This window comes from Motacilla alba, chromosome 2, assembly GCF_015832195.1.
Source record: "Motacilla alba alba isolate MOTALB_02 chromosome 2, Motacilla_alba_V1.0_pri, whole genome shotgun sequence".
NCBI lineage: Eukaryota > Metazoa > Chordata > Aves > Passeriformes > Motacillidae > Motacilla > Motacilla alba.
Genome location: NC_052017.1, coordinates 111,127,727 through 111,150,146, shown reverse-complemented (window position 1 = coordinate 111,150,146; position 22,420 = coordinate 111,127,727). Strand labels below are relative to the sequence as shown.

The window sequence follows — 22,420 nt, the reverse complement described above, 5'->3', positions numbered from 1 at the left end:
AGAGCTTGCACTTACCAGGTAAGAATAACTGAAAGAAATTACAAAATCTATTCTCAGAGAAATTCAGAAGTTTCAATAACTTCAATGAAAAACAATAGAAATAAGTAATTTTTAATTGACCAAGGACAAAAAAAAAAGTTCATTTGAAATCCCATAACCAAACCAATATTTAAATATGATCTTTCCTTATTTTGATGGGATTGAAATTAATTGACTAAGGTAAAAATATTTTTGCTCTGTTTTATTAAATTCTGACCATTACAAATAATATTTCTATTTTATATTATAGTATATTATAATATACTATATAATTTATGGTATCAAAACAAAAAAACTGTCTATTTTACATTACCAACTCATGTATCACAATGTGATATATTTGTAATGCCACTAGACCTTACCAGTCCTTCCCACTGAGATGGTAACAGAAATCACAGCAACCCACTAAAACAAGTGGCATAATTTACCTTTCTGTACGCATTTTCATATTGCTATTTGGAGTTTGCTTTCTAATTAAAAATTGCCACCATCAGTTTTGCAACTGCAGTCAGTTTCTTTGCTGAAATAAAATTGGGCTATCAGAAGTAAAAGGTTTGGGGAATATGACTAGAAGCTACCAAAGAAAATGGGCAGAGAGGCAGTTTGACAACCTATAGAAGAAAACTGAGTCAGTGCAAGCAGTAAAAAAGAGAAGAAACCAGGTACTTATTTTTGGTAAACAACACTCTTTGAGTCATTGCTTTGCAGAGACATTGAACTCAAATTACTGCACTCTGGTATCAGATTCACCTAGGTAAAATACCAGAGAATAAAAAAAATAAAAAAACCAAAACCAAACCAAAACAAAACAAAACCCAAAAAAACCCCCAACCTGTGGACATTATAAGAGCAACACCACAGATTACCTATTTAAAGTGGACTAAGGCATCTCTGTCTTGCACTGCTGCTTAGACAAGCTCTTGTTGTTTACTGTGTCAGATCATTGATCCTTGAATATGGCCGATTTTCTTCACTGTTTTGTTTTTCCCTTCTTTTCTTTTATAAAATATGAACTTACAGATTTCCCATAAATAATCAAGTCAACAAAAAAAAAATTTCATAGAAATATTTAAATCAATGCGTTTAACTGACCATTTGACAGATTTAGAAGTAAGTAAGTCTGAACTGCAACTTAGCTTCTAGTACCAGGTCCTATAATCAACAGCAATATTCCTGTCTGAGAATTCCTATTACAACACGCATGCATTCAATTCCAGTGGTCACCAAGAAAAACTATGAATTTGTTTTGTATCCCTGGGACAGCATAGCTGTAACTGAGAGAAAAACCAAGGTTTATTGCAGTTGCTGCTACAGTTTTGCCTTATCTGAAAAGTCACTTATAAAGGCTACCAGTATACAAAATACTTCCTCAGGTTAAGGTAAAAAACCCCAGTGGACAAAAAAAACAAACAAAAAACAAACAAGCAAAAAACAAACAAACAAACAAAAAACCCCCAAACAGTAACCTATTTCAAAGAGTTGCCAGCAAAGGAAGGAGGAATAATGCAGTGCATGAACTAGGAAATTCTATCCAATAGAGATACCATGATCATTGTTTGCATAGTCTTCAACACTTTCCTTTTTTTTTTTTTTTTTTTAACAGCAGATTCATAGAAGAATTCCGTACATATAGAAAATAAACACGAACAACTTGGCTCAAAATTAATCAAAATAATTAGATCTTCCACTTGAGTTTTTATATGATTGCAGCAAAAGCCTCTTTAACTACTCTGGAATACAGAAAGCAGGAATTTGTAGCAGTGCTGTTGTAATATCATCAAGTCAAGTTTATTTACTGTCAAACTACTCCTGCAGTAGTACATTGTCAAAATATATAAAAAGGCAACTTGAGATATGCAAAATATGCCACGTAGGAAAACACAGCACTTAAAGCACTATATAATTAAAACAAACAAAACTAAATAGCCAGTGAGAAATACTTCACAGCTAATTAGAAAATATCTCTGTGAGAGCGGCCCCCCTCACTGAAAATCCTTTTTTATGGAAGTGAATTGAAATTGGATTGTGAAATGGTCATAACAGCTGTCCACACATCCCTATCCTGCAGGGTGTTAATCCTGCTATAAGGCTATCACAGTAAGGCAGAAAAAAACCAATAACAACAGTGTGCTCCGCTTTTAGAAATGGAGACAATCACACAAAATTCACACAAACACTGACTAGTGGTAAACTGTGCTGATCCAGGAACACTGACTTGCCACACAATGAAATCTGCACAGGGCACACATGGGTGGGTAACTGTAAGCAGCATCCCTATTTAATCAGTCACATTGTGGGAATTCCTCATTTTGGTTATCAATTTTCTATATAATTAACTACTGTTCAGATTAGATTTTACTTAATGCCTTCTTGGGCTCACTGAAAGCCAAGACAGCAAACATTGAAAGTCATTAGGATTTTTTTTTGTAAAATCCTGGACACATTTATTTGTAATAAAGGTGGGACTAATATCACTAATTTCTTCTACGATTGTCTTCCACATGCCAGTAAATGTAGATGAAAAAAGATAATGAGAATGGGAACTATACAATCAAGGAGGCTGGAAGATGCTGAATTCATGATGCGAAGGTTTTACCAGGAGTACAGTGAATAGAATGGGGAAGGGAATCTAAAACTTTGTAGGTCAGCAGAAAGGAGTTAGGGTATGTCAAATGGTAGAAGCTTTTGCTTCCTTGGGAATGTTGAGGGATGAGGAAGAAGAAAACCTTCAAGACAGTGGATATGAAGGTTTGTAGCCACCATAGAAAACTTGATTCTAGGGAAATGCACCCAAAATCAGACCCAAATTCCACAGGCATGGTAGTGTTACACCAGTATTTCTGTGTGGAATGCAAAAATTAAGCAATGTCAGCAAATTTACTGTCTCTGTTCTTAAGCTGCTAGTACAGACTCTTACATGGATTTAGTCCGTGGCAAGTACTAATCTCCAAAGCAATAGGCTACATGACTCAGGAATCAGAAAAAGGTTAATAGACAGTTTTCTCACAGCCACACTACTGCATAGGAAAAGACAGCTAAAAACCATGGATGTAGGCTGTTTTATGCAATTTCCTCAATACCAGAAGCCAGTTTCATTGATAATAATAAACATGACCTAGGAACTTCATATTTTGGAAACTCACAAGAAATGGCAGAATGTAACAGCCAGTACATTAGCCCAAATGACAGCTTTGAAGTGTTTATCCCTGAGAGTATCAAAAGACACCTCATCATAGGTTACTTTTTATGTCAACTTTTTTTTTTAAAGTGGGTTCCAGTGGAAAATTACGATTGTGAATGTGTAACTGAAACTGAGTCATACAGCATACAAAATGATGCCCTAAATTTGTATACCATTACTTAATTCAGTAATTTTCCAATGTTTAACCTATCTGAAAGACTTTAAACATAAGTCTTGATATCAAATAGGACTCAAACTCCTAAAATTCCAATTATATCACCAAAATTCACTGGTATAGTAGATGGCTATCTATATTGGTGCACTAAATAGTACCAAAGGACTTCAGACACAGGCACTGAAGCAAAGCAGGAGTTTTGCTCTTCCTTTTTACTTTGCAAGCCTTTCATGCAAGAGACTAGGGCAGAGGACAGACTTCAGGTCACAATTTCTTTATTCACTTTAAAATCTATTTCAGGGAATTGAAAGGTTATAGTTTAAAGACTCCATTCCCTCATCCTGTGGGGAACTAGACGAAGCTATAGGGTTCTTTTCCATCAGGCATTTTCCCCCAAAGTACTGGAAGTAGGAACAAAATTTGAGAGAGAGAGTGAGACTTGGTTAATGAAAGTAACACAACAACACAGTGCCAGTCCAAAAAGACTGATGAAAGAGGAAAAAGCCTTAAACAGGAAGAGAAAAACATGATAGAAGAGGGAAGAGATAGCTAATAAGGAGACCAAGGAAAGAAATAAATGCGAAGGAGGAGAAAATGGAAACATTTAAAAATTAATTTCATTTCCCCATTACACATTATTTTTCGCTAGAATAAGTTTTGCTACTTTTTTTTTTCATCAGTAGTATTCCCTATGCTAATTATAACTGGTAAGCTGAAGGAAAGTACTTTAGGTATAATGAAGAACCTAACTTCTTTACATACTGTTTTCTTTTCTCCCTCTCTCCTTCCTTCTAGCTGACTTGGGTCACAAAAGATAGAAACTGGAAAAAGAGAAGTATATTTAAATCTTAGGGATTAGCTGACTATAAGCAATAATATTGAGGAAAGAAGGTCAGAGATGCATTAAGAAATAATTCCCCTGCATTTTCAGTCACATGGCTATGGTAACTGGGCTTTACTTTAGAAATCTTTACACAAGATTTCCAGTACTATCAAAGTTCATTGCTTGTGACATGCCTACTGAAAACAAATTACTTCAACATGCAGTTTTGGGCACCATCTAAATCACAATTGCTTAAAAGCATTCTTTATCATTTTAGAAATATTAAAGTGAAAGAGAGATATGGAAAGAGAACAAGCTCTGTACAGAAGTCCAGTGACACAATGAATTAAGGCAAATTAAGTCAATGTTAGCACAAGACACTGATGCAGGAAACAAAGATGGGTGTTGTGAGGCTGTACAGCATGTTTGAGGATCTGAGATTTGGCAAACCTGTCACAAAGGAATGATTAAGGCAGGAAGTTCAGCTAAATTAAGATCATGCAGTAGAACAAAATACTATTTTTAGAATCTGTTGACGACCACATAGCCCAGGGAAAAGACTAGCCTCTTGCTTTCAGGGTAAGTGACAGCAATGCCATCAGGGTAAACTACAAGGACATACTTGGAGTAAACAGCAGACAAGTTAAATCTGAGACATATACATGACAATGAGAAATGATGCCTTAGCAGAAGTTCTGCAAACTTAATTTCAAGGACTCTGCTACTCAGAGAACCCCAAATGTATGTTCTTTTGCCACTTGATAAACATGCCCAAGTAAAAATTGGTCCAAAAAATCCTGGTATCAAGCAGTTTTATCTGAGCTTGAAATTTTACCAGGAAAAAAATTGTGAAGTATAATAATCAACATTGAGAGGGAATCCTTTCTGATGGTTCTGGATTCAAAAGTGTTTTATAATCCTTGCTTGTGATACTTGATCATATTTTAAAATATTCTTCATAAAGCATAGCTAGCTGAGCCTGATTTAAAAGTAGGTGAAAACTAGAATGCTAAAGAAGATATTAGAGAGTGTTTCACTCCTTGGGAAATGTTTCTCTTTTGAAAATTAGGATTTTTTTTGTGTATGTGTTGCTGATATTGCCTCTCCTAGCAACAGCACAACTTCCAGGTTGTTGCATTTCTTCATGGTTTAACAGCCATCAAATCCTGCTTAAAACAATGGCTCGCTCCATGAGAAATATTTGATCTTCCTGCTGTTTAAACTAGTTTTAAACTAATAAAGTTTTTGTTTTGTTTTGTTTTGTTTTTTGGTTCTTCTTCTTCTTCTAAATGCCTTCTGTAAAAACAGAAGCAGTCTTCAAGCAGCAGTTTTAACAATCATTAAAAGTGGACCTAAAAAATATCGTGAGAGTTTGAAAGTATTGCTGTGAGAATTTCTAACCTACCACTTAAACATGAGTATGGTTTGGGAAAGATGATAGGGACTGACAAGTAGTAAATATCCATCAAGATTCACAGTTATTTTGAATTCTTACAGTATGGTGGAAGAAATTAAAAAAAGAGGGCACATCTTAAAAAAAATGGGAGAAAAAACTTTCATGATTAGTTTGTAATATGTCAAAAGAAAAAAAAAGTAATCCTTAAGATATGCAGTCTCATGGTCTTCTACTCATGCCTCTGATTTTTAAAAGAGACTGTCTTAGGGGAAAACAAACTGGTAAACAATCTGCTGCCACAGTCACAGCATAATGTTTGAGAACACAGTATGTGTGACCTTCTTGATGTTAGTGTGCATAAACTTAGTGAAAAACACTGTTTCCTCCACTTTCAGAAACAAACCTATGTGACGGGGTCATGAACCTGATCATATCCATCCCTGCAGAAACTGAGATAATGGTCTTCACAAAGTCTGAAAAAGCCAAGTTGTCGGGTCTTCTGCCCACCCAGGGACGCCAGATGTGGGGTTTCACGTCCCGGATTGTGGTGACCCCAAAAGATGGAAAAGTCTCTCCTCCAACCCATGCCTTTAAAGAAAGACTCAGTAGTCTTCTGTTGTCCGTTCTCAAGGTTGTTTATTGTTGGTTATCTAAAAGATTCTTCTCCTGAACTGCTGTGGCCCGTTCAGCAGTTCAGACAAAGGCACTCTGCCCTCCCAGGGGGCTGGTGCTATCTTTTATATCATATATTACGTACTACATGTTTATACCTTTCCCCCAATGCCTACTATCTATATTGAATAGTGACTTTCTACTCTAAACCAATCTGTGAGTGCCAACATCACCAAAGACATGGAGGCTAGGAAGGAGAGAGGAGGAGGACAGGGCACACCCAAATCCCTCCATCTTAAAACTCCTGACCCCCATGTACAAAACTTGGACCCCTGCGTACAAGGCTTAAAACCCCCCTGTACAGCACTCAAAAATCCTTCCTTTCACTTCGTGATTATCTCTACTATGCTATCTAACTTGTGTGTGTGGCTTGTAATTCTTCATACAGAGTTGGTAATTTGCTCCACGGGCTAAGATCAAAACCCCACGTGTGTCTTTGGCTGCATGCCAGGGTCTCAGAGCCCCCTGCCAGCGGCTCTGGCCATCCAGGACACCCAGAGGGATGTTCTGGATTCCGACACCAAGTATCCAAGCTTTTTCATTTATAGACCATCATTTTAAGCTCAGCTCAAAAAAACTGAAGGAGGAAGGGAAGTGTCTCTGTAGTTTTGAACAAACTTCAATATTCTTTGGTAAAACCCCCTGAACAGTCTATAAATAACTGCCTATCTGTATTTCTTTTAAAAGAATAAACCTTGCAATCCAAATTCATATGAACTGGGATCTAAAGCACATACTTCTTCTAACTAGCCCATTTACTGGGCTGGGCAGCTCCCTTTCTGGATTTCCCCCTCCATTCCTGATGCACCTGACTGGTCATGGCAAAGTGAGGTCATATGAACACACATATGAACATCTTCTTATTTGAAGGGTTTATCAAAGGATTTAGAATACTGTTTGACAATTATTACATCCTGCTACTGAACCCATCTATTAATAAAGAAACACAACATCTAGGAACTTTTCTTCTTCAAAAAATTATTTATCATATATATAAATGGAAGTGCTTCTTTACCACTTGTGAACAGACTAGTCCTGCTCAAGGCTTGAGAGTAGTGTTATGTATAAGATTTTTGTACAGGACCCTAGCACAGCAGTGAACCCTTCAAAAATGGTTTAAACTTTGCCAATGCAATGAACTTTTTGGCTCTCCTTCACAAAAACAGGGCACGAAGATAAAGCTTGCATTTTCAGACCTTCCTCAATAGAAATGAAACAGAGTTTATGTGCTCTCTTAGGTCACCAGATTACATTTACCTAAATAATACTCCAGTTCAAGTGGGATGAAAACAATGTCTGTGCTCTGGTTTTGTGGTATCATTCTGTATGGGCATGAATAATAATGTAAAAACATTACAACAACAACAACAACAACAACAACAACAACAACAACAACAACAATAATAATAATAATAATAATAATAATAATAATAATAATAATAATAATAATAACAATAATAAAGTATCTGTGTACATAGGAGAGTACCATGTTTGGCCAAAGAACTATCCCATCCTTACAAAGTCCAAGAAACAGGCTAAAATTTCCAGACAGAGTTCCACCATTGTGGGATTTTTTTTTCAGTCTCTTATATTTGACAACATTCAGCTGCCTTAGGAATCCCTTTGTCCCTAGACCAGTTACCTGTAAAACTTCAAGATACCAACCTTGCAATAGCCACTGCAGAAAAACACATTATACTGCCCAGCTTATCAGATCACCTTCATTGCCTGTAAGTATCTGCCACCACTCCATCTAGAAGCCTGCTCTGATATGGCTTTGGAACATTTATCTTCACTTCCTGGGGAAGCAGCTGCGGTGTCCCCCAGATGTGTTCACCCAACACCACTTCTGCACAACAATAAGTCAGGTAGGTTGTGGCTGAATAAAAACACACGAGGAAAAGAAGTAACTTCTATTCTGAGACCTTTTTTTAATGTAAAATAGCTCCTGGTGCTTTTAAGACAAGAATTTAGCAAAGGTCCCTTCCTTCCTCCCTTCCTTCTGCCACTTCTGCCATTTCTATCACTTCCTTTCGCCCGCCATTTCCTTCTACCCGCCACTTCCTTCCTTCCGCCACTTCCTTCCTTCCGCCACTTCCTTCTGCCACTTCCTTCCGCTGCTTCTTTCCTTCCGTCACTTCCTTCCGTCCTTCTGCCACTTCCTCCCTTCCTCCCTTCCCTCCTTCCAAAGCTACCACTTAGAAATTCTCATTTTTAAAGTTAGGGAAAAACTGCTATTCTGCTAAACCGAGGCTTCTAAGACTTAGACATCCACTAAGACTGAAGTTGAATTTTCTTCTTCCCAAGTCTAAAAAAAATGATGATGCTAGAATTATTTTGGGATTATCTAACTTCCAGAATCAACAGATTCAATAAGGCTTATTGAATTTATGGTAACAGTTGATTTGCATTTTTGAACATAAAATAAAAAAAACCAATGTTACCAATGCAGAATATAAACATATCAGACGGCATTTTTGTAAAATAACAAGAAACTTTTGAAATTCAGGTAATCTGAAATAGTCCACTGGAACATCACCAAATAAAACCCCTGACATACACTATTAAAAACATTACTGAGAAGTCTCAGGAGAAAACTTTCATATTTACAAATCTGCATAGTATAACTCAGTTAGTCCTGAACGACAATGATAAAAAAAAATTCTATTTCAAAACCTAAAATTTAACTTTTAAAAAATTGGTTATCTAGAGACTACTCCTTATACTTTCCTTTCTTCTGTTGCTGTTTTGCAGTCCTCTTTTACCATTTATTTTAAGGAATATAGATGACAGAAAAAAATAAAAAGGTGAATTCCAGGTCAGAGATACTTTAGTAGCCTCTATGGCTGGAGTGACTGCAGGAATTTTCAGTCTTTTGTAGAAGACCACATACTTCAAAACTGTAATTTCTTTGGACTTCAGTGAAGTTTACAATGGAGCATCTCCTTTACGATCTCCTTTGCTTAGCTTCCATTTTCAGCAGAGGCCATTAAAAAAAAAAACAAAAAAAAACAAACCTACACAACAAGAACAAAAACTGAACATAGTATTTGATTTTTTTTTCCACCCAATATATGTGGACCACGATGAAGTTGCAATTCATCTCTATGTTAGGTGAAAATGAACTGTATTTTTCATATGACGTTTGACTTTTAAGTTCCTTGGGGGAAGCAGTCATGAATTTCACTAAATTGAATAGAGCTAAGAATACCAAGAAGTTGATAATTAATAATAAATACATAAAATATCTGCACTCATTTATCATTTTCATTTCTAATCTTTTGCTTGTGACATCTTACCATCTCCACAACTCCATTATTATCCTTATTAGTATTTTTAAATTTTTATGTCTCACTCCTTATCTTTTTACAAATTATATTAGGCTTCGATTTAAATTTCTGCTGGAGTTCCTCACAAACTCAATTTCCTTCTATTTATATCTGAAAGTTATGTAAGAAAGCTGGATGCAGCATACTTGGTAAGGCTCAACAGCATCCATTCTTAGATTACAGTATTAAAAATGTTTTAGTGTATGTACACAAATATTAAAAAACTTGGACTGAAAGAATTTGCTGTAAGACTCTAGCTTCAAGTCCCATAGCTTTCTCCTTTCTAAATTCTAAAAATGAGGCATCATATTCATCATTTTTTGGAAACTTGTAGGTCATTTAAACTAGTATTCCTAAAGATCTGCCTGCACATTTTTTTTCTTCTTCCTCTTAATATTCCAGATAAAATAATCATGTTCCAACAAAAGGTAGTTCAAAACCAGAAAACAAAATTACACGGGAATAACACCCCAGTCTCTTTCTCAAATCCTGAAGAAAAAAAAAATTGACTATATTTAATTTATGTACTTACAGAGTGATGCAAGTTAACTTGGACCAAATATAAGTAGGAAGAATTTTGAAAACTTTCCTGTAAAATCCTGAAAAGTTCTGCAACAGAAAGGGAGGAAAATCGACAAAAGTTTAAGTGATACATTGTAATCTACTTTGTATAATGGAAAAGAATGTGTCCAGGATGAAACTATTGCGCATAGATTTTTTTTTTTTCTTTAACATGATGTAATTCCTTAAATTAATGCACACTTGAGATATATTAGTGGTATTTGGATTTAGGCAATTCTCCAAATTCTTCATTTTCTACAATTTTTTTTGAAAAGAATGCAGCTAATTCTCAGCAGCTGACCTCTTACTCTGACAAATCATGCAGAAATCTGACTGTGATTTAAACAATGCAACAGGTTTGAGATATTGTTCTCATGCTTTTTAAGTCAGAAACACAGTGATGCTTTAACCCCACTATATTCTGTGTTCTGCAATCCCCCAGGTAGTTCCATTCAGAGACACTGCTCCAAAACATAGAACAAAGGATCTCAGAAATGTGTCCTACTTTGAGATTAAAATTCAGAGGGCCATTAAATTAAAACATTGACTAATACTCCTTCTTTTTCTCTCTACTGCCTCTCCTTTCACATTTCATGAAACCATGTCAGGACTAGCATGCTGAAGCAGAATTTGAATTCCTGGGAGAAGATCTGAACCGTTGAAATGTTAAACATGTCAGTGTGTGAGAGATCCACACTTTTGCTCTACAGCAATAAGTAGTACAAGGTCTAACTGTCTCTTCTCGATCCTCGGTGAAAAGAACCATTGATGTCAGTCACATTCAGCAGGTACCCACTTACTGTATCTTACCCTGCCAATCCAGAAAGAAATTAGGTGCTGCAAGACCATTCACAGCCTCTAAAACTGCAGAAATAGGTATAGTACAAATATTGAATGAAATATATACAGCCCCTGTATATTAAAAGTCTTTTGGAAAAGTCATTAAGAGATATCATGGAGTTTTCTTCAGCATTCTCTCGATAATACAGACAATTATGGGAAAAAATTAGAGAAAAAGCCAATATATACAATTTAATTTATACAGAAATAATTCTATTATTTAAAACATTTTTGTAGTGGCTACTATGGAGTTCAGTCAGTTATGAGCTCTAATGCCAGTTAATGTGCAGTAAAGAATATCCTCCTTTTTCTGTTCTCTCTTCCTTCACTAAATAGATTCCAAATCATTAAACAGAAACACCTATCTGCATGTAACATTTAATTTCAAAATCCCAGCTCTAAAAGGCATAAATGGCTGCTGCAGAAGTATCTCAGGACACAGCTGCACTGAATAACATTAGAATGAACAATGCATCTTGATGCATACCAGAAACAGATAATATAGATAATTTGCTGCTCCTTTCAATGTCCTAATGTTAACTCACAGTTGTCTAACCAAGGGCAAAAGGCCATCAGCTCTGCCACTGTCAGACAAATAGCTCATTTAAGATTAGCAATAATCTATTTGCTTTCACCTGTTGTAGATAAAAGGGGATCAGTAAAGAAAATTAAACACAGCATGATTTCTGTCAGGTTCAGCCCACCTTTTCAGCCACGAAAAGGTATTAATTCAGCTGGGTTTCAATAAAAACCTTGGATGAGATCATTGTTACAAGACACAGATGTGCTGGCCCTCCTTTGGCTCTCTAACTCATCAGCACATGGAAAATGCAGATCCAAAGCTTGAAACATAGCTCTGCAGCCCAAACAATCGCCACCTAGTGACAGTCTCAAATTCATACAGAGAATGCTCAGTCACGGGGCTGGAAGAAAGTCTTCAAAGAGGGGCAGAGGGGGCCACACCAAGGCACTGCTCGTGTGTGCCACCAAGGCTGCCCCTTTCCTCTTGGCAGTGAATGACACATTAACCCTACTGTCCTAGGGTGACATTGTGATGCTTGTATCCCCAGTTGTTGTTCTGTTTATGCTGGATATCATGTTCTGTGCCTTCAAGACTGGCTCTGAAGAGTGGAGGTTTTTTTTGTTTTATTATCAGCCTGCTCCCCCATGGCTGGTGGGACACAGAGATGGGGAGTACATAGTGCGGCTTTTGCTTTTTGGTTGGCTTTTTGCTTTGCTCTTGCTTCTGCTTTGCTCCTGCTTTGCCCTTGCTTTTGCTTCTGCTCATTAGTTAGTTTAGCTAAGCAGTCCAATTTTTCCCTGGACTGTTTCTCCTTTCCATTTTTGTAACCACTCAAAACTGCTCTGGACTGGGACCTGGGAAACACCCAGAGTTTGCACCTTGTGGCCTGCAGCAGCCATCCCCAGTGGCGGAGGGACTGACAACAGAGCGACCACTCCCAGGAGAGACTTTCTGAATTTGTCATCCTTTTCAGAGCGGTGAAAGAGTGTTGTCATCCAGTATTGCTCATTTTGTGTGCTGAGGGGTGCTTTGCCTGTTAAATAAACAGGTCCTTTCTACTTCTCTCCATGGAATCCTTCCCAAACCAGTTGGGGGGAGGGGCCATGTGGGTTTGCTATCTGGAGGGGCCCCCTTTGGAGGCTTCCTCCCAAATTTGACCTAAACCAGGACACCTACCTAGGCAGATGCACAAGGAGCATGCATGAGCTGAAAGACTGAGTAGATGGATCCAGTTAATTTGGAGTTGTAGGACCCAGCCACAATGCATAACATATTTTTGTACAGTTTTCTTAAGGAACTAATTTCCTTATGCTGCCTATAAGGAACTGCGAACACTTTGCTACTCCTTCTTTACTCAATAAAACAAATGAATAGTATTTAAATTGCACCTAGCAATTACAAAGTTTATTCACTTTTTTTGCTATTCTATACATCATTCAGCTCGCTACAAAACCGTAATTTTAATAGTTCTCCTTTTCATTATGTGTATCATAAATGCCATAAAATTTAATATATTACTGCAGCAGGAATTATGGCTACAATTCTGGAAGAAGACTCAATGCCTTCAGCAACAGCATAATATAAATGCTGCATAATAATTCCATTTCCCCTACAAATGTTCACTCAGATTAATTTACACAAGCACACTGCCCTTCTCCTCACAAGTCACAGACTCCTAGTCACCCTAGAGTGATGGATAATAGCTTTTTACACTAAGTTTTGAGCAACCGATTGGGGTGAGACTTTCTTATTGAGATGTAATGATTTCACTAACAACTGTTGCACAAGTGACTGGATGACAAGTTGTTTCTATGAAAACATTGACTTCTATGACCGCTGTTACAAAAACTTTGCATCAGCAACATGAAGAAAAATGGTTTCACAAATGAAAACTTACATGAGGCAACTACAATATGCTGACCAATTTCAGTGGGTAAGGGAAAATAATGACTGAGCATAGTAAAACCAAACCTCAGTGGAATATTGTTTTGTAAATATTTGCTATATATTAAAGTTTTGTATCAAACACAGCAGTAAATATGAAAAATAAAGTCATTCTGTCTTTATAGCAATGTACTGAAAAACATGCCCTGTTTTAAAGTTTTCTACTGCAATGTCTAATGCTAATTTTCAAAGAAGCGGGCAGATATTTATTTTTATATTCAAATCTTTAAAAGGAATAAGACTTACTCTGAATAGGGAAAGGATAAGATATATCTTAAGTATTAGAGGCTGTTCAATGTTTTGAAAGAATATTGTTCTTGTAATGACTACATTTCATATTTTTGTCCATTTTATGAAATCAGATGAGTTTAAACAATGAAGAAAAAAATCTATAACCAACTATTTTACATATATATATATATATATATATATGATAAAACCTACACAATTTTACAAGTGGAAATTAAATAACTTGCTCTGTATTTTATTTTTCACTTTTGTCTTTTTATTAATTCTGCACAACTCTAACCAATTCCAAGAATTTTTACTATCACTTAAAAGCATTATCACTGTACTTTATTTGTTCAGAGTTTTGAAGACAAGATTTTGCCTGTGATGACTTGAGTAGAAATTTTTGTCATTATTTTCAAGGACACTAAGGACTTCAGGTTTATTATCAGATTATTCTTGATTAACAAGAAGGTGTTGAGTCTAATTACAATTTCACACACTGGGATCTCTAAAGCCATAGCAACTGACAGCACCAAGAAACCACACCTGAAGTTCTGGTTCTGTAAAGACAGATCAGTGTTTTATACAGTCATGACATTAAAGCCTACAATTTCACTTATAGCAGTACTGTAAGAACATGTTACCGGGACCATTGTTGTGAGAAGAACCTTCTGCATTTGTCCTTCACTGGGTGACCAAAATTCCACTAGCACCAGAATCTACCTTCACAGAAAGCATATAAATATAACTAATTCCTTCAATAAAATAATTGGCAGTCATGACACTTCTTATCACAGTCATTGACTGGGCACCTGTTACAATCCACCAAAGAACTCTGCCCAACAAAATGCTTTAGCATTATGAAAGACTAAGAAAGACTAAGAAAGGAAGACTCAGTTCTGGTTTTCAAACAAAATGTAATTCATTATGATTCATGTAATGATGAATAGTAACAATATTAAAACAAAATGCTTTAAAATATAAATATTTTTAAATATACAGAAATTAGGATTATTAAATGAAGAAATTGAAAATAATTATCTCATGTGAAGAAAAGAAAAAGTATTTTGCATTTTTATGGCCACTAATGATGATTCAACTTCCCTAAAATGTTATTTATAAGGGTTTATTTTAATTAATAGGCTGACATATGATTCTCTTTGGAGACTGAATGATTTCTACTTGGTTTTGAAATTCTTAGAGTCTACTTCAGTCCCAAATTTAATACAAACCGAACTCATTAAAAGGAAATAATCCCCATTATTTTTAAATAAATGTGAATTGAAAAAATGTTCAAGTGACCATTAAAAACTATGTTTTCTAATCTGTACTATACTCCTCATTTTGGGACCAAAACAAGGGAAATCTGTCAGACATGTCTGAACTATATTTTTATGTTAATGATAATGAAAAAAAAAATTTATTTCTACCTGACTTTCCATTTCAGTTTTGGAGGCCAAACAGTTACGTTAGTTCAAGTAAATTTTGGATGAGCAAACAATACTTTAGAACTAACTCTCTTAAACTTTTGTAATATTTGCATCATTGTCACTCTCTTTACTTCAGTAATAAGTAACAAAACCATCAGGGGAGAAATGTATAGAAGTAATCAGAAGGTCTCAATCATAGCAGACAGAAAAGAAATCTCTGGGGGATTGATAGGGAAAATGCTAGAAGTCTTAAAAAAAATAAGAGTAATTTTCTCACATTCCATCACTCCTATGATGATTATCCCAAATTACATTCACCATACATCACCATCCAAAGGCACCAAAGCAGTATCTTTTCTTGTCACTTCTGGGCCATAATCTGCTTTATCTGATTGTGTAAGAACCTCTCCTGTTCACCTTATTTTCAAAGCTTTTCTCTAGGTCAGTATAGGCACTTTGATGACACCAGCTGCTTAATGATTTTATACATAAAGTGTATATGTTCTGATCCTACCCATAAAATAATTTCTTGTTTACAGAAAGGTTCTTCATAGCTGAAACCACATTCTTTCCAAATTTACAAGTTCCTCAACTTTTTCTGCAAAGTATCCTTTTCGAAAGCTCTTTAAGGCTTTTTCTCTTTATTTCTTTTTCTTTTTTTTTTTTTTTCAGTAAGGAACAGATTGCACCTCAGGTGTGGGTTGTTTTTGTTTTTTTCCTCCTTCAATAAATTATTAGGTAAGGCACAATCAACCACACCTGCCACTTACAAGATGGTTATGACCTTCCTTCTGAGCTCCCCAGTCAGCACCACTTTCCACTGGATAAGTTCATGATTGAATATCTAGAGTATTTTCTAAACTTCATAGTATGTGAGCAATACCTGACACCTCATCACATTACAGTTTTGCAACCACTTTTGAGGGAGAAAGCTTCAACCAGGGCAAAAGCTCTAAAACATTGTAAACATGAAAAGTTCATCAACTTTTTTTTATTACAATAACCTTTCAGCAGACATAAAATAGTCAAGTGAGAGATGTTCAATCCCATTCCCTCCATTCTAATATCAGCAGAATTCATTGGGGTTTTCCTCAATGAATAAAAACCCCAACATAATAGTCTTGATATTTATTTCTTATTCAGAATTTAATTTCCTGTCAGCCCTTTGTTTTTGCAAAGTGCTCCAAACCTGATTTGCACTATATAAAATCAGCAGCTTTTGATATAAATTATGAAATACTAGCATTAATCTAGTATTAATTTTTACTTTCATACAATTCCCTGGAACTTTTAAAGCTTTCAACTAAAAATGAAATTAATTTTTTTTGGTTTTGCCTTATCTACACCCACAGGTGTTTCAGTTCTTGAACACAGCTCTCTGCCACTGCACATAATACATATTAACACAATCACTACCAAGCAGAGGATGGCAATTCTGAGCTTTAGAACAGAACATATACACCAGGTTGCCCACTGTAAAAAAAATTACACAGAAAAAGCATGAGAATATGAAAACACATTTTAAATGACAGTTTTATTCTTTAAATGAAAATGCAGTGCAACAGGATCAACTTCAGTAATACCTCTGTCTTGTGTCTAATGCATTATTAAGGTAGTCCTTGCCATGGGGAGGTAGAACACCCTCAGCACTGATCAATATTTGATAGGCTACTGTGTCTGAATTGTGTCCCACCAAAATCAGTGGAGTATCAAACAGGAACAGCAATCTGACAACATGTAAGAACTGCTAAATGAGTGCCTGAAAGACACACATGGAAGATGAGATATTCTGCAGAAAGTGAGAGAAAGCATAAAACATAGCTCTTTTTTTTTTTTTTTCCCCCGGGGGTAAGCTTTTAAAGGTTTCAGAAACTTGCTGAAAACACTATCTGCATTACCCTGATTACATGTGCCTATTTTGGAATACATTTATATATATAACTATATATGAAACAAATCTAGATTTTTCAATAAGCTTGAAATGTCAAACAGAGGGGATCTTTGCAGCTTAGCATAGTGGTCTGGCTTTCTAAATTCAAAAATACCAGAGCAACACAGACTCAAAATTCTAATGCTGGACTTAAATTTGACTTTACTGAAAATCTCATCAAGTTTGTATATTTCTCAATTATATTATTTTTCTTTTGAGAAATATGAAAGGAATTTACCAAAAAGAAGTTTGCCCTTACAGTAGAGTATATTTATCCACATGAGAAAGCACATAAAAGAAAGAAAACTGTAAGGTAAAGGGAGATGCATTTTACACATTAAAAGTTTGTTAGGGTGCACTCCAACTCACACAATCACATACGTGATCAAGCCATCCATCCCCTGAAAGAAGAATAAATATCCCTTATTGTTCCATGTATCAATATCCCAGTAAATGGACAGTACCAAACACAATGGTGCACTGATCCTGAGAGAGCAGGAAAGGTCAGGAGCTGCACTACTTTGCATCTTACCTTCAAAAGAATCTCGCTGTATTTTTCACTTACTCATTCGTATATTCACTTACTAATTTGTGACAATGTATGAAGAACAAGCTTGGCCAGATTAGCGTGTTTTGTGAACATACAGACATGCACAGACACACACACAGAGTGTATTGTAAAAACACAGCTGTCCCTGCAGTGTTGTGGGTTGGAGGTTTGGGGTGAGGTACAGGGTGTTGAAGTTGCGACCTTCAGAGTGATGCAACACATGGAATATTACTGACAGTAATATTAGTTACTGTGTACAGATTATCTTTACTTCAGAAACTGAAGTGTAATTCTGTCCTCCAACACAAGTTACTAGTAGAATTTTCACTTTAATTTCAGAAACAAGGTTCTTGGAGCAGCTGAAATAAGGTTTATCTAGCTCACATTGCCAGTGGAGGATGGCTTGAGATAACTACAATAAAGGAGCATTTGTTCCATCCAATCTGTTCAAGCACTACAAAAGCCTCCTGTGGACTACTGTTTGTAGTTTTGGGTACAATACATCAAGGAAACAAACATGGAGCAGATGGAAACGGTTCAGGGGATGGCAATAAGAATGATCAAACACATAAACTATAACCTATAGACCATGAGAATTTAAATCCATATTATCTAGAATATAGAAAAGGCAGCAGACAAGTACTTTTAAATGCACACACACAAATACATATAAACACACAAACATGTGGAACTAATTCATAGTGAGAATGACTTGAGTTACACATAAGGAAGAATTTTCCAGGAGTAGAAACCATTGAGCAGTTCACAGAAATCAATTAGGGAAGCTATGAACTTCTGTTGTAAGAACCCAGTAAATAAAAGTATTCTAGGATTGTTTTAAATACAGCGGATCTTGCGCTAGGAATGGATTGTACAGGTTGATTTCTCACAGCTGATTCTGACACGTTTTTCTAAATTACCATTTTCAAAAGCTAATTTTCATGTAAAGTAAGCTTCACCTTATATGCTTTTTATCTGCAGAAACAAAAACCAAATCCAGCATTGTATTCACAAAAATATGTCTATGGGTATATTAATTACATGTCAAATATTAATGCACTCTCTTTACAGGTTGTGCATGCAGATTTAACATTTAAATCAGAACTGCACAAGAGAAAAAAATCAGTTGTGCTCCAAAGTGTTGCTTTTATCTAGAAATTCAGAAAAAATATGAACTAGTAAGGTACAGAACATTTTGAAAAGCAATTAAAAATATTAATGCTTCCATTAATATTAAAGCCATCAAAGTTACTGAAACTGTGTGCAGCCCAGACACCAGTTTCAAAAAAGTTTCATTTACTATAAGCAAACACACAGATGTGTGAAAAGGATAAATTCAAGCTTTAATTTCTATTCAGGTAGTTTGGACTAATTTGTTTAGGTTACTTAATAGTACTGGTGTTATGGACAATATTGAAAGTTGCTACTGACCATCTCTTTAAAGAAAACATAAAATTGCTTGTATTGAATATCAGACCTTCAGTATGTGCTTTGTATTTCTTCTTGGCAGGGATTCAATGATTTTTGGTTCCATTTGTGCCCATTTTGTGTCCATTGTGACAAAGAATAGGAAAGTGCAGAGCAGTGATGAATGACTGTTATGTGTGATTTCTAAATGGTGATGTTTACATTTCTGCTGTTTCATTCATATAAATAAGGGGACATGACTACAAAAAGAAAGACTTAAATACATTTGTAAGGTACTGCTCTCTTTGTAGGAATTTTTTTTAAATTATTTTTTCAATTATAAACTATTTTATTTAACTTCTGCCTCCTAGCTTTCGCTTAAGTGGTATTATAAAACGTACATTTAGCAAAAACTTTACTCTTCATAAAATTGGCAGGCTTCCACCAGTGCCATGATTCAGATGCACAAGGGTAATCAAGTACAAGTAGTTTGCTAGCTGGAAGATGTAAATGTTATCCAAAAGACTAAAATTCACCCTTGAAACAGGACTTTCACAGGGCATAGACATTTTGCTGACAGAATTTATCAGGGCTGAACTCCAGCAGAGATAATTCTTACTGTGATTCAGGAAAAAATCCATTACTGGAGCTGCAGAAGTTTTTCTGAGGAGCTGGCAATCATGGTAAAAAAAAAAAAAAGCGCCAGAGGGAAAATGTGTATTATGTCAGAAAAAAACCTGCTTCATGTGACAAATGTACAAATTATTTGTTTTATCACCAGCATTTCATCAGTGGTGATGATGATGATGACACATTTTTTTTTAACATATACAGGAATCTCAATTCATATTTACCATCATAAGTAGCCATCATAAGTAGCTCTAATTTACTGATTTAGACAGAAAGTCTAAATAGCCTGGAACAGACTGAAATGCTCAAAGGGAAAATAAATCAAACCACAAAATTATGAAACTGGTATCTCTAATTATGGTCTCCCCTGAAAACATTTAACCTTCAAAACCAGCATGCCTGGATTATTTCCACTCATGAGCTTTTCTCAGGAAATTGCATCTGTAGAAAAATATAATGATAAATAACACATTTGCTCCGTTAAAAATGATTTTTTTCCTAAATGACTAGGAGAAGTCCGGTAAGAAAAAGTCTATAATCACTGGCCAAAGTACATAAAGTACAAAAATCAAAAGTACATAAAATCTTGTACTCTGAAGGCAATGTTTTAATTGAGAAAACTGGAGTGTAGAAATCCACTGATGCATCATAGGCATTGTAAGAGAGTTTTTTATATGCATCAAGTGAGGCATTATAATATCTTTGGCCAGTACAATGGATGAAGTGCTTCAAAGCTATAGAAGTCTAGAATTCTCTGGGATCTAATATTATAATGAAACAAGTCTCAAGATAAGAATGAAAAACTTACAGATGACTTTAAAAAGACTGAAAAGACAGGACCCATGCTGCAGAAGTTTAAAGAGCAATGCAGCATGATGTGTGGCTCCATCTGTACATTTATAAATTAGTCCCGGTCCTCATAGGCCATATCCAAAGTACACTTCTTCTGTCACTGACAAAAATGTAAATTTTTTGTAACGAAAATTTCATGGGTTTTTGCACATTTCAAATCAAAATATTTTCTACTTATTTTCCTACTCACATAAGAAAACAATACAGTAAACACTCAGATAAAAAACTAAAAATACTTATAATCTTCATAACGACCTAACTGTAAGTTCCTACCTACTGGGAAAAATAATTTTTTTTAAAAATTAACCCATTCCTGTTCATATCCTACAGCAAAATAGACCAAAAAAAAGACAAAAAATATTTTATAGAGGAAACAATTACTGTAGATGGTAAATAATTATCTAAAAAAGTTTTTTTTTTATTTAAATGTCAAAAATTGCCATCTTTCCTCACACAGAATCATAGGAAAATGCACCAAGCAACAGATGGATTACATAAATTCAGCATTTTCTGCATTTTTTTTCTTGTATAGTACATTCAGTGTCTCTGTCATATACATAATACCTCCAGCAACTGGATGATCTGGAAGCCTCAAGGTCAGCAGCACTTGTGCATATACTTCTGATATTTGCTTGTTCTGCAAGGCTGTGCCTCCTTGAAATGTCCATCATGCTGCCTTTAACAGTATAATTGGGCAGAGCAAGCCCAGGAATCACTGCAATTTCCTGACACTCAACAGTCCTTCAACTAGCACTACACAACAGGCCTCAGGAGTTGCGATAGATCTGCAAAATGCAGAGAAGCTCCTCAGACGTTGCAAGGGGCCTGAAAAATCTCCCAAGAATTTTAGCCAGGATATATTTAGTCTTTAAAGCACGAAAACACTTAGTTTCTCTTTCTGTAAGAAGGTAAAATGAAACACTGGTAAATGTGTCTCTCTAACAATGTTGTACTTTTATTCTACTGTTTAAGAAGACCGGGCTGTCCTATTGGGGCATGAAACTATAAAAGAATATTTATCCCTCCCTTGAGCATGGAAATTCTTCAAAAGCAGTTGCACTACCTCAGACTGTGAAGGATGAAAACTGCTATGGCACAATGGAAGTAATAATGGTTCTCTGAAGTCAGACCTGCCATGGTCCCAGATGCAGGCTCTGCAATCTAATAAAAAAAAAAGAAATTAATCTAGACAGTAGATTCCTGTTGAATTTTTCCACTATCACCTGCTGTTTATTGTCATGCTACATTATGAATAGGTGAAAGATTTAAAAGGCTTCAGCATTTATTAAATTCCTAATTGGAATCACAGATGCTGAGATCTGAGACTACTTTAAGTCATTTTCCCTGATAAGCGAGCTCATCATAACATTCACAAAGAATCTAGTCAATAAATATGTATAAGCATTTGCTGAAGCAGAAAGCTGTTTCTCTCCACTCCATAGGAGTAAAAAGTTGGGGAAGTTTCTTTAGTCCTAATTGTAGCTAAATCAATAGTCAGAAGTATGATCTGATCTGAGCCTGTACTGCTGTACTGGTGGGCATAGAGAGATGTAAAACAAGAAAGAAGTATAAAGTCGGAAAGTTCTGTGAAGCAGGCATGTTTCACAAACTCAAGGAAATGGAAAAGTTAGAACCATTTTCAACATAGTATGTATAAAAATCCCTAGTATTTCTCTATCCAGCATATGCAATAACTCATACACAATTAGAATCATATAATAAGCTGAGCTGGAAGGGATCTACGAGGATCATCAAGTCCTGGCCCTTCACAGGACAGCCCCATAAATCAAATCTGAGAGTGCCTGAGAGTATTGTCCAAACACATTTAAACTCAGAGAAGCTGGTACTGTGACCACTTCTCTGGGACTGTTTCAGTGACCAAACACCCTCTGGGTGAAAAACTTTTC

General features: G+C 35.7%; 1 protein-coding gene across 10 annotated transcripts in view; it reads right to left on the bottom strand.

Moving 5' to 3' along the window:
* Positions 1–22,420, bottom strand: part of SNTG1 (syntrophin gamma 1) — a 321,662-nt gene that overhangs the window by 166,211 nt on the left and 133,031 nt on the right. Inside the window, exon 1 of one of the 10 annotated variants that reach the window (XM_038129571.1) lies at positions 10,148–10,167. The exons of the other annotated variants lie outside the window; for them this stretch is intronic. The gene's annotated coding sequence lies outside the window, so the exon portion shown is untranslated. Of the gene's footprint in view, positions 1–10,147; positions 10,168–22,420 lie in introns of those variants that run through there. 10 annotated transcript variants of the gene reach the window in all.